Below are 13,880 nucleotides of genomic sequence, written 5' to 3'. Positions count from 1 at the left end.
CACCAGGCAACTCAGTTGGTGCAAAAGCAGTAGTAGGAACAGGTAATATAAAACTCAACCTATGTACCAACCCACAACAACGGCACGTTGACCAACACGGTACAACTTCAAGGGAGGGTGCTGTGTCCCCCAATGAAGGCTCCAAGAAAGCGATTTTACGGTAAGAACCAAAAATCCCTCTTTCTTTCTCGCCTCATTGGGGGACACAGGTAACCATGGGACATCCAAAAGCAGTCCCTAGGGTGGGATATTGTGCAGAAAAAAGAGGAGTTAGGTCGGCCGGTGAGAAACCGCCGCCTGCAGTATCCTCCTACCCAGGCTCGCGTCCGCAGAAGCCGGAGTATGCACCTTGTAGAATTTTACAAAGGTGTGAATGGATGACCACGTTGCGGCCTTGTAAACCTGCGAGGCCGAAGCTTGGTGACGAACTGCCCAGGAAGCTCACACAGCCCGGGTAGAGTGAGCCTTCACCCCCGAAGGAGGTAGTTTGACTTGGACTCGGTATGCCTCCAGAACCGCCGAACGGATCCAATGAACAATTGTGGACTTGGAGGCGGGGAGCCCCTTTCGCCGTCCTTCCGGGATGATGAACAGAGGATCGGCCTGACTAAAAGAGGCAGTTCTGGAGAGATAAATCCGGATAGCCCTGACCACATCCAACTTGTGAAGAGATTTCTCCAAGGGATGAACTGGGGAAGGGCACAAGGAAGGGAGGACGATGTACTAATTGATGTGAAAAGCCAAAACTACCTTTGGTAGAAAAGGAGGAATCGGACGAAGAACCACCTTTTCCTGGTGCAGGACTAGAAAGTGAGAACGACAGGATAATGCCGATGCCGCCAGCTCCGACACTCTTCTAATGGAGGTGATGGCGACCAAAAAGGCTACCTTCCAGGAAAGAAGCGAGAAGGGAATGTCCTGAATCGGTTCAAAGGGCGCCCGCTGGAGGGCGTCTAAGACGAGGTTGAGATCCCAAGGCTCAACAGGAGGACGATAAGGGGGAGCTATATGAGCAACCCCCTGGATAAAGGTCCTCACCTGAGGAAGGAAGGCCAGGTCTCTTTGAAAAAGGATAGACAGAGCGGAAATCTGACCCTTCAAGGTGCTATAGGAAAGACCCGAATCTAGACCTGCTTGAAGGAAACCGAGAAGGGATGGAAGGGAAAAGGTCATAGGAAATAGACTGTTGTCCTGACACCACCGGAAAAAGGCCTTCCAACATCTGTGGTAAATACGCGAGGAAGCCGGTTTTCTCACTCTTATCATAGTCTGGATGACGCTATGAGAAAAACCCGCGTCCTTCAGGACCGCAGCCTCAACGGCCATACCATTAAATTCAGAGGCCGAGAATTCGGGTGGAAGAGGGGCCCCTGCGAAAGAAGATCCGGACGATCCGGAAGCCTCCACGGAATGTCCGATAGCATGTTCAACAGTTCCGCATACCAGGCCCTGCGAGGCCAATCTGGAGCTACCAAGAGTACGGGAACCCCCTCTATCTTGATCTTTTTTACGACCCTTGGGATCAAGGGGAGGGGTGGGAACAGATAGGGCATCTGGAACTGGGCCCACGAGATCACGAGAGTGTCGCATTCGACGGCCATCAGATCCCGAGATCTGGAGACGTACTGGGGAACCTTGTGGTTTGCCCGGGAGGTCATTAAGACGACGTTTGGGATGCCCCACCGCTGGCAAATCTAGCTGAAGATTGAGGGAAGAAGAGAGCACACGCCCGCCATAATGCCCTGGCGACTTAGAAAGTCGGCTTCCCAATTGTCCACCCCTGGGATGTGGACGGCAGATAGAGAGGGAACGTGACCCTCCGCCCAACGCAGAATTTTTGCCACTTCCGTCATGACTTGTCTGCTGTGAGTCCCTCACTGATGGTTTATGTAAGCCACGGCTGTGGCGTTGTCCGACTGAATGTGGACCGGTTTTCCTGAAAGGAGAGACTCCCAGCGGATGAGGGCTAGGAAGATGGCTCTGATTTCCAAGAGGTTGATAGGGAGGCACGCCTCCTGAGCAGTCCAGCGGCCCTGGGCCGTGAAATGGAGAAAAGCCGCTCCCCAACCTTGGAGGCTGGCGTCGGTGGTGATAACCTGCCAGTGGGGAGGGAGAAATGACCTCTCACGCAGAATGGAGGTGGACAGCGTCCACCAAGAGAGACTGTTTCACCCTGGGAGAGAGGCGAAACGGGCGATCCAGGGAAAGTGGGTTCCTGTCCCAGACAGAAGGGCCAGCTGGAGGGGACGAGAGTGGAACTGGGCATAGGGGACCGCTTCGATAGAAGCAACCATTTTCCCCAGAACCCTCATGGCGAGGCGGAGGGACAGAGGGTTCGGGCCCTTTAGTGCTCTGACACCCCGACGAAGAGAAAGGAACTTCTCCTTGGGGAGAAAGACCTGAGCCTGAGAGGTGTCGAATTCCATGCCCAGGAACTCCAGACGCTGGGTTGGAATCAAGAAAGACTTCTGGTAATTGATTATCCAGCCAAGGCGAAGACGCGTGTCCAGAGTAAGCTGGAGGCTCTGGCTGCAATCCCGACGGGATGGACCCTTGATCAAGAGGTCGTCGAGATATGGGATTACCAGAATCCCCTTTGAGCGCAGAATGGTCATTACAGCTGCCATGACCTTCGTAAAGACCCTGGGCGCAGACGCCAGACCGAAAGGGATAGCCGTGAACTGGTAATGATGTTCTTGGATAGCGAACCGGAGGAATCTCTGATGCCGTACACAAATAGGAACGTGAAGGTACGCATCCCGGATGTCCACGGAACACAGAAACTCTCCCGGTTCCATGGACGCGACCACAGAACGTAGAGATTCCATCCTGAAGCGCCGAATCCGGAGATGGCGGTTCAACTGCTTGAGATCCAGAATTGGATGGAGAGAGCCATCCTTCTTTGGAACCATGAACAGGTTTGAGTAAAAACCCGAAAACCGCTTGCGATAAAGCACCGGAACTACGACTCCTGAGGCGAGGAGTGAATCGACGGCCTGGAGAAGCCCTGGGAGATGAGAAGGCCTTTTGGGAGGACGAGAGATCAGGAAACGTCTTCCTGGGGGCGAAGAAGATTCTATCTTGTAGCCTGACGTGACAATCTCCCTGACCCAGGCGTCGTCGACTACCGATAGCCTAACCTCTGAGAACAGAAGAAGTCGGCCTCCCACCCTGGAGGGGATTTCCAGGTGGGGGCGACCCGTCATTTATTAGAAAACCTGTGGCCCCAAGATCCAGATGGTTTTGAGGGGTGGCTCTTAGCTCTCCAGCGCGGGGGAGGCCCGAAAGAAGGCTTCCTTAGGTTCCCTTGTGAGGAAGAACGGTCCTGGTTGGGGTTTCCTGTGGAGGCGAAGGACCGAAAGGGACGAAAGGACTGGGGGCCCCTCCTGTCGAAGGAACGTTTAGGCTTGGACTAGGGTAAAGAGGTACTCACCACCCGTAGCGTCAGAGATCATTTGATCCAGCTGCGTGCCGAAAAGTCTAGAACCCTGGAAGGACAGACCAGTGAGGGATTTTTTAGAAGCAGGATCTGCGTTCCACGCTTTTAGCCAAAGAACCCGGCGAATGGCCACAAAGTTGCTGTTAGCCCTAGTCGAGCAGGCTGCCGCATCAAGGGAGGCATCCATGGGATATTTACCCGCAAGAGAAATCTGATCCGCTAAATCAGACAGTTCCTCAGCAGGAGCAGAGGCCAAAATGCCTCTGCGCAGGGTTTTGGCCTAGGCTGACACAGCCTTGGCTACCCAGGATGAGGCGAAACTAGGGCAGAGGGAGGCTCCTGAAGCCTCAAATGCCGATTTGGCCAATGCCTCGATTTGTCTGTCCGTGGGGTCCTTAAGGAAAGCCGCGTCTGAAATAGACAGAACAGTCTGAGAGGATAGCCTGGACACAGGCGGGTCGTCCTTAAGAGACTCGGACCATTTGCTGACAAGGTCAGAGTGAAAAGGGTATAACACGTCTAGCCGTTTCCTGCCAGGGAAACGCTTACCAGGGTTTTCCCAGTGTGTAGAGGTAGTGTTGTCGAACTCCCTGTGATTAGGAAAAACCCTAGAGGGACGTTTAATCCGTTTAAACGCAACAGAGACGTCCTGAGAGCTTACCTCATCCTCCTTAAAGGGAAGGTGCCATCAAAAAAATTTTTTTTTCAGAAATTGTAAAAATGTCAAGAATTAATGATTACATTTTCTTAAAAAATATTATCATTTGTTTATAATTTAGTAAAATATGAAAAATAATTTGAAAAATTTTGAAATTTCCACTTTTAAACACTAGGGGGAGCAGCTGCTGAAATTTCAGAAAAACCTAGTGTACAACTAGCTCACATTACTGCACTGCAGTAATTATGGGCGGAGTCTGCTGACCTGTGTGATGTCTCCTCTCCCCTTCTGGGTGTTTGCTAAGGGATTAGAGAGGATGATATTCAGGAACCCAGTGAGCAGCCATTTTGTTGGTGACTGCAGAGTATGGCTGCCGTCACACTATCAGTATTTGGTCAGTATTTTACCTCAGTATTTGTAAGCCAAAACCAGGAGTGAAACAAATAGAGGAAAAGTATAATAGAAACATGTCATCACTTCTGTATTTATCACCCACTCCTGGTTTTAGCTACAAATACTGAGGTAAAATACTGACCAAATACTGATAGTGGACGGCAGCCTTAGGCTACTTTCACACTAGCGTTGTTGGCTGTACATTGCAATGCATCGTTCAGGAGAAAAAACACATCCTGCAAAGTTGTCTGCAGGATGCGTTTTTCCCCATATACTAACATTACCGACGTATTGCCACACGTCGCAACTGTCGTGCGATGGTTGCGTCATGTTTTGGTGGACCGCCGCCACAAAAAAAGTTACATGTAACGTTTGTTTGGGCGTCGAGTCTGCCATTTTCGACCACGCATGCACGGCTGAAACTCCGCCCCATCCTCCCCAGACCTTACAATGGGGCAGCGGAAGCGTCATAAGACTGCTTCCGCTGCCCACGTCGGACATTTCTTTCACAGCATGCGTCGGTACATCGGCCCGATGCACTGCGACGGGCCCGTACCGACGCTAGTGTGAAAGCAGCCTTATACTGACAAGTAGACAGTCACCGAGGATGGCAGACAGCAAGGATTCTGGGAGATATGTGGTGGAGGGAGCAGGGTGGCAGCAGCACAGAGTATTTCAGGAGAGCAGTGTGCTGGTCTATAGGGGCACCCTGTTTGGTGCGCGGAGCAGCCAGGGATTGTACATAGAGCGCTGTCTTTTATACACATGGATGGACAGTCTGCTCCACAAAAATCCAGGAAACATTTCTGCTGATTGATGGCCTGTTCTGATCCAGACATTGCATGCAAAGACCCCATTCCCCTCCTCAGATCCTGTCCTGGCGATGTGTGAAAGCGAGGCGACAGGCGCAGTACAGGGTTACATTGGGAAGCAGGGGGGAAATGTAGCCATATAGGAATGATAAAAATGAGACCCCTCTCTTCAGCTTCCTCACCAGCCCTCCCCTGACTGCACCTAACGTAGGTCCTGTTGCCCACTCTATGACCCCAGACCCGTGTGCAGGTGATCAGCCAGAACCACCATAGAATGGGCCCCCTTTCTGAAGATAATACCGCCATATAGATCACACATAATACTGTTATATAGTCCTCACATAATACCTCCATATAGATCACACATACCACCACATAGATCACACATAATGCCGCCAGTGTTCTCACATACCACCATATGCTTCTCACATAATACCACCATATAGATCACCCATAATGCCGCCACATAGATCTCATGTATTGTAAATAAAGACTCGGACAGAATAAAGTCCTTTATTAATCTTTTTTAAACCATACCGCACGCATAATCATCGACTCCCTCATCTCCCACAACAAAAATAATAAACCACAATGGGGAAAGACACGCAGGGGGGAGAGGAGTGCATAGGAGAGGATTAGATACTGACTGCTGAGCCGTGTATCTAATCCTGTCCTGTGTGATACTGTGCTGAGTCGTGTATCTAATCCTATTTTGTGTGATACTGTACACAGGACAGGATTAGCTACACAGGACTAGATTAGCTACACAGGACAGAGGTAGCAGTGGTAGATGGTATATAGAGGCAGGCAGCAGTGGTAGATGGTATATAGAGGCAGGCAGCAGTGGTATACAGAGGCAGGTAGCGGTGGTATACAGAGGCAGGTAGCGGTGGTATACAGAGGCAGGTAGCGGTGGTATACAGAGGCAGGTAGCGGTGGTATACAGAGGCAGGTAGCGGTGGTAGGTGGTATATAGAGGCTGGTAGCAGTGGTAGGTGGTATATAGAGGCTGGTAGCAGTGGTAGGTGGTATATAGGGGCTGGTAGCAGTGGTATATAGGGGCAGGTAGCAGTGCTAGGGGGTATATAGGGGCTGGTAGCAGTGGTAGGTGGTATATAGAGACAGTGGTAGATGGTATATAGGGGCAGGTAGCAGTGGTAGGTGGTATATAGGGGCTGGTAGCAGTGGTATATAGGGGGGCAGGTAGCAGTGGTATATAGGGGCTGGTAGCAGTGGTAGGTGGTATATAGGGGCTGGTAGCAGTGGTAGATGGTATATAGGGGCTGGTAGCAGTGGTAGATGGTATATAGGGGCAGGTAGCAGTGGTATATAGGGGCTGGTAGCAGTGGTAGATGGTATATAGGGGTAGGTTGCAGTGGTATATAGGGGCTGGTAGCAGTAGTAGATGGTATATAGGGGCAGGTAGCAGTGGTATATAGGGGCTGGTAGCAGTGGTAGATGGTATATAGGGGCAGGTAGCAGTGGTATATAGGGGCTGGTAGCAGTGGTAGGTGGTATATAGGGGCTGGTAGCAGTGGTAGGTGGTATATAGGGGCAGGTAGCAGTGGTAGATGGTATATAGGGGCAGGTAGCAGTGGTAGATGGTATATAGGGGCAGGTAGCAGTGGTATATAGGGGCTGGTAGCAGTGGTAGATGCATAAGAAAATAAAAACTCTGTACTTACCTTCAGTCCTCTCCCAGGAAGTGCTGAATCATGGTCAGGGCAGAGCAGTGTGACGATCTCCCTGCTCAGAACAGGTCGGCAGTGAGCAGTGATTGCAGCCTGTGCTGTAATACTAAGTACAGGCTGCAATCACCGCTCCTGGCTGCAGATACTCACCCCGACCCTCTCTTCCCAGCAGCAGCTTCTCCCTGGCAGCTCCTGCCATGATCGCACACACTGAGCTGTGTGCGATGACAGAGGAAAATAAAAAACAAAATGGCCGCGATCTCCTCTCACAGCTGTGACGTAGCAGCTCAGTGGGCATGCCCAAGTCACAGCTGAGAGGCAGGAGAAGCAGCCTCAATGAAAGATGCGGTCGGGTCCGACCGTTGGCTCCTATGTCCATGGCTGCCGTAAGTGAGGTGTGCAAGTGTCGTGCCCAGACACTTACACCCACACTAATGAAAATGGCGGCCTCCAGTGGTAAAAGTAAAAAGGAATAAATAAAAAAGTATGAAAGTATTACCGTATATACTCGAGTATAAGCCGAGATTTTCAGCCCAAAATTTTGGGCTGAAAGTGCCCCTCTCGGCTTATACTCGAGTCAAGGTGGGTGGCAGGGTCGGCGGGTGAGGGGGTGAGGGCGCTGAGGCATACTTACCTAGTCCCAGCGATCCTCGCGCTGTCCCTGCCGTCCCACGGTCTTCTGTGCTGCAGCTTCTTCCCCTCTTCAGCAGTCACGTGGGACCGCTCATTACAGAAATGACCTCCCCTATGGGAGGTGGAGCCGCCTATTCATTCCTCTAATCAGCGGTGCCGGTGACCGCTGATAGAGAAAGAAGCTGCGGCACCGAAGACCAGGCAGAGGGACAGCGCGAGGATCGCCAGGACTAGGTAAGTATAGCATATTCACCTGTCCTCGTTCCAGCCGCCGAGCGTCGCTCCATCTTCCCGGCCGGCGCCTCCATCTTCCCGGCGTCTGCGCTCTGACTGTTCAGGCAGAGGGCGCGATGACGCATATAGTGTGTGCGGCGCCCTCTGCCTGATCAGTCAGAGCAGAGACGCCGGGAAGATGGAGGCGCCGGAACGAGACGCCGGGAGCTGCAATCAAGGGAGGTGAGTATGTGTTTTTTTTTTTTATTGCAGCAGCGGCGGCGGCAGAGATTTATGTGGAGCATCTATGGGGCACAGTGAACGGTGCAGAGCACCGTATATGGCACATCTATGGGGCACAGTGAACGGTGCAGAGCACCGTATATGGCACATCTATGGGGCACAGTGAACGGTGCAGAGCACCGTATATGGCACATCTATGGGGCACAGTGAACGGTGCAGGGCACCGTATATGGCACATCTATGGGGCACAGTGAACGGTGCAGAGCACCGTATATGGCACATCTATGGGGCACAGTGAACGGTGCAGAGCACCGTATATGGCACATCTATGGGGCACAGTGAACGGTGCAGAGCACCGTATATGGCACATCTATGGGGCACAGTGAACGGTGCAGGGCACCGTATATGGCACATCTATGGGGCACAGTGAACGGTGCAGAGCACCATATATGGCACATCTATGGGGCACAGTGAACGGTGCAGAGCACCGTATATGGCACATCTATGGGGCACAATGAACGGTGCAGAGCACCGTATATGGCACAGCTATGGGGCACAGTGAACGGTGCGGAGCACCGTATATGGCACATCTATAGGGCACAATGAACGGTGCAGAGCACCGTATATGGCACATCTATGGGGCACAGTGAACGGTGCAGAGCACCGTATATGGCACATCTATGGGGCACAGTGAACGGTGCAGAGCACCGTATATGGCACATCTATGGGGCACAATGAACGGTGCAGAGCACCGTATATGGCACAGCTATGGGGAAATATGAACGGTGCAGAGCACTGTATGGCACAGCTATGGGGAAATAATGATCTATTTTTATTTTTGAAATTCACCGGTAAATGCTGCATTTCCACCCTAGGCTTATACTCGAGTCAATAAGTTTTCCCAGTTTTTTGTGGCAAAATTAGGGGGGTCGGCTTATACTCGGGTCGGCTTATACTCGAGTATATACGGTACATTTACTTTTGTATTAAAAATAATTGATTATATAATCAATAATTATTAATACAAAAACTAAAATCACGGCACCCTCCCTTTAAGTTCAAGCGTCTGAATAATAACTGAAATAAGGCTATCGACCATATCCTGTGTTCCAGAAGTCTGATCTGCATCCGAGTCAGATTCCGACTGAGAGGTTAGGTCAGACCAGACGTCCGCCTGCGAGGAGGGTGAACGGGCAGATAGGGGTATCCCGGTGTGGTCCAGGGAACTGGAAGAGGATCTAGATAAGGTCCTTTTTCTGTCTCTTTTGTCCAGTCTGCCTCTGTGAGGGTCTTGGACAGGTGCGAGCGAATCACCGTGTGAGGTGTTCGTGGCACTGGTGGCATTAGAGAGAAGCGGGATACGTTCAAGTGCCTGGACCAGGGACTGAGACACCTTAGTCCGGTCAGACACTGATTGAGACATTGCAACAGCCCACTCCGGGGGAGGGGGGTGCACTCATCCCGAGACCTAGGAGCTTCCTGAGGGGCTGACATGATAGGAGGAACGCAGGACGGGCAGAAAGGAGAAGGCTGACCTGAGGCCCACTTTTTCTTACAGTGAGCGCAGGCGTAGTGGATGTCTGTAGTGGCAAAGCCCGGAGTGGGGTCGGACATAGGTAGAGCTATTACCTTGTCTAGGTGAAGAAGTACTGCCGGGAAGAGTAGAGCCCGCGAGAGCAGTAGCGCTGAGCCTGCTGACAGGACAGCGACAGCGGTAGCCGCAGGAGTCTGTGCCTGTGTCCCCCCGAGATCCTCGTGTCCCACGCGGTGTGAGGAGAAGCTGGTAGGAAGAGGAAGTCGGCTGAAGAGCGCGGGAACAACGTGACGCTGTGGGCGTGTACAAGCGCCGAAGGGGGGAGCAGAAGAACACCCCCGAGAGTGCTGGACTCCTGGCCGCGGTGATGCAGGGCGCCGCAAGGGGGCGTGGTCAGCCGGGCGCCGAAAGGCCGCCTGTAGCCAGAAAAAAAAATGGCGGGCGCCCGCAGGTTTCAATTGGAAGGGGGGAAAATGAAGAATGCCTGCCGTGCGGCGATAGGCGCGACGCAAGAACAAGGAGATTACAGCCCACTCCCCTATTAAGCAGAGGCCCTGGTAAGAGATCGCTTGCAGGGCGGGAGGGGGAGGGGTATCATCCTGAGCTGCCCAGTACAAGCTGCTTGAAGATTCCCTACCTGAGGTTGAGGAACACATCAGGATCCCTTGTCAGAGTAGAGGGTCCTGGAATGAAGTCCTCCTTCCCGCGCTACGAACTCCGGCGCAGAAGACGGCGTCAACCCCTAAACAGGGGGAGAGGGTCACTGGAAGGGACCACCGTCTTCCTCTCAGCCCACTCCGAGGAGAGGGATGAGGAGGGGAAACGGGCAGGACTGGCCACCGAGGAAAGGTCACCCTGAACACCCGAATGGGGGACAGGGGACAAAGTCCTGCCCAGCGGGTCCGAGAGGGTGCGATGTAGGCGATACCACACTGCTCTCTCGGTCGCTCAGTGGGGAAAACAGGGTGAGAAAACTGCACCCTGTTACCCTGAAGAAAATATCTGAAAAAGAAAGGAGAAATGGTTAATAACACACAACAAATCCCTGTAAAAAGAAATGCGGATCTGGTGTTAGATCCTACAGACACTAAGCAAAAACTGAGTTGCCTGGTGCCTGTTGGAGGGTGTATACTGCGGGGGAGGAGTTACTTCTTTATTTGCATAGTGTCGGCAGCATACAACCATGGTTACCTGTGTCCCCCAATGAGGCGAGAAAGAAATATATTGTATGTATGTATGTATGTATGTATGTATGTATGTATGTATGTATACACACACTGCTCCAAAAAATAAAAAGAACACAAACAACAGAATATAACTCCAAGTAAATCAAACTTCTGTGAAATCAAACTGTCCACTTAGGAAGCAACATTGTTTGACAATCAATTTCACATGCTGTTGTGCAAATGGAATAGACAACAGATGGAAATTGGCAATTATCAAGACACCCTCAATAAATGAGCGGTTCTGCAGGTGGGGACCACAGACTACATCTCAGTACCAATGCTTTCTGGCTGATGTTTTGGTCACTTGAATGTTGGTTGTGCTTTCACACTCGTGGTAGCATGAGATGGACTCTACAATCCACACAAGTGGCTCAGGAAGTGCAGCTCATCCAGGATGGCACATCAATGCGAGCTGTGGCAAAAATTTTTGCTGTGCGTCAGCGTAGGGTCAAGAGGCTGGAGGCACTACCAGGAGACAGTACACCAGGAGACGTGGAGGGGGCCGTAGGAGGGCAACAACCCAGCAGCAGGACCAATACCGTAGCCTTTGTGAAAGTAAGAACAGGAAAAGCACTGCCAGAGCCCTGCAAAATGACCTCCAGCAGGCCACAAATGTGCATATGTCTGCACAAACGGTTACAAACTCCATGAGGATTGTCTGAGTGCCTGAAGCAACACTGTGCAGGACGCTGGGCATTTGCCACAGAACACCAGGAATGGCAAATTCGCCACTGGCGCCCTGTACTCTTCACGGATGAAAGGAGGTTCACACTGAGCACATGTGACAGACGTGACAGAGTCTGGAGACGTCGTGGAGAGCAATCGGCTGCCTGCAACATCCTTCAACATGACTGGTTTGGCAGTGGGTCAGTAATGGTGTGGGGTGGCATTTCTTTGGAGGGCTGCACAGCCCTCCATGTGCTCACCAGAGGTAGCCTGACTGCCATTAGGTACCGAGATGAGATCCTCAGACCCCTTGCGAGACGATATGCTGGTGCGGTTGGCCCTGGGCTCCTCCTTATGCAGGACAATGCCAGACCTCATGTGGCTGGAGTGTGTCAGCAGTTCCCGCAAAATGAAGGCATTGAAGCTATGGACTGGCCTGTTGTGAATTCTGTGGCAGAGTTCATTCCTGTGGTCACAAGTGGTACTTCGGCTGATTCTCTCTGGGAGCTTCCGTTTGTGGAGGAAAGTGGTACTGCAGCTTCTGAGTTTCCTCCCTCAGGTGATCTGGTGAGGTCGTTAGCTGCTTCTCTACTTAACTCCACCTGATGCTTTGATTCATGCTTCCTGTCAATGTTCCAGTGTTGGACTTGTGTTTCTCTGGATCATTCCTGTGGCCTGCTGCTCTGCATAGCTAAGTGCTTCTTTGCTATTTGTTGCTATTTTTTCTGTCCAGCTTGTCTATTTGTTTTGCTGGAAGCTCTGGGACGCAAGGGGTGTACCTCCGTGCCGTTAGTTCGGTACGGAGGGTCTTTTTGCCCCCTTTGCGTGGTGTTCTTTAGGGTTTTGTGTAGACCGCAAAGTTATCTTTCCTATCCTCGTTCTGTCTAGAATATCGGGCCTCACTTTGCTGAATCTATTTCATCCCTACGTTTGCCTTTTCATGTTACTCACAGTCATTATATGTGGGGGGCTGCCTTTTCCTTTGGGGTATTTCTCTGAGGCAAGGTAGGCTTATTTTTCTATCTTCAGGCTAGTTAGTTTCTCAGGCTGTGCCGAGTTGCATAGGGAGCGTTAGGCGCAATCCACAGCTGCCTCTAGTTGTGTTTGGAGAGGATCAGGAATTGCGGTCTACAGAGTTCCCACGCCTCAGAGCTCGTTCTGTTATTTTGGGTTGTTGTCAGATCACTATGTGTGCTCTGATCGCTATGTACATTGTGTTCCTGAATTGCCCATCATAACACTGGCCCACCTGTTCCCCAGACCTGAATCCGACTGAACAAATCTGGGACATCATGTCTCACTATCCACCAACGTCACGTTGCACCACAGACTGTCCAAGAGTTGGCGGATGCTTTAGTCCAGGTCTGGGAGAAGATCCCTCAGGAGACCATCCGCCGCCACCTCATCAGGAGCATGCCTAGGTGTTGTAGGGAGGTCATACAGGCACGTGGAAGCCACACACACTACTGAGCATCAATTCCTTGTCTTGAGCCATTTTCACTGAAGTTGGATCGGCCTGCAATTTGATTTTACACTTTGATTTTGAGCATCATTCCAACTCCAGACCTCCATGGGATATTAGTTGTCATTTACAATGATCACTTTTAAGTTTTACTGTTCTTAACGCATTCCACTGCATAATGAATAAAGATTTACAACTGGAATATTTCATTCAGTGATATCTAGGATGTGGGATTTTAGTGTTTCCATTATTTTTTTGGAGAAAAAAAAAATTCTCTCAGTCCCGGATATTCATTAGTCGCGGCCAGCCAGTGGGCGTAGACAAAAGGGCAGGGGAGGCCAGGAAGTATGCAGAGCGAGTCCCCACCCATTCCGTACAGGCCCGGCCAGAAGTGCTGTAAAGGGGGGCGGAGTCGCCATGAGGAGGGTGGAGCCGGCCGGGACCATGGCCACTGTTGGGCCTACCCCGGCAAAAAGCTGGAGACTAAATTAGCAGCTGCGGGTTGTAGCCAGCCAGTACAGGCCCGGCCAGAAGCGCTGCAAAGGGGGCAGAGTCGCAGAGAGGAAGGCGGAGCCGGCCGGGACCATGGACGCTGCTGGGCCTACCGCCGCCAAAAGCCGGGGACTAAATTTGCGGCCGCGGTCAGTGATGACGGCCGCGGTTATTCAGGACAGCTGCGGACGGAAGGTGAGTATATACTACGTGGGCTGTGCAATATACTACGTGGGCTGTGCAATATACTACGTGGGCTGTGCAATATACTACGTGGGCTGTGCAATATACTACGTGGGCTGTGCAATATACTACGTGGGCTGTGCAATATACTACGTGGGCTGTGCAATATACTACGTGGGCTGTGCAATATACTACAAGGGCTGTGCAATATACTACAAGGGCTGTGCAATATAAT

General features: G+C 51.6%; 1 protein-coding gene across 1 annotated transcript in view; it reads right to left on the bottom strand.

Annotated features, from left to right (window-relative positions):
• SRP72 (signal recognition particle 72) overlaps positions 1 to 13,880 on the bottom strand; it is a 112,499-nt gene that overhangs the window by 62,469 nt on the left and 36,150 nt on the right. The window lies entirely within an intron of this gene.

This window comes from Ranitomeya imitator, chromosome 1 (assembly GCF_032444005.1).
Source record: "Ranitomeya imitator isolate aRanImi1 chromosome 1, aRanImi1.pri, whole genome shotgun sequence".
Taxonomy (NCBI): domain Eukaryota; kingdom Metazoa; phylum Chordata; class Amphibia; order Anura; family Dendrobatidae; genus Ranitomeya; species Ranitomeya imitator.
This window is presented reverse-complemented; position numbering and strand designations above follow the sequence as displayed.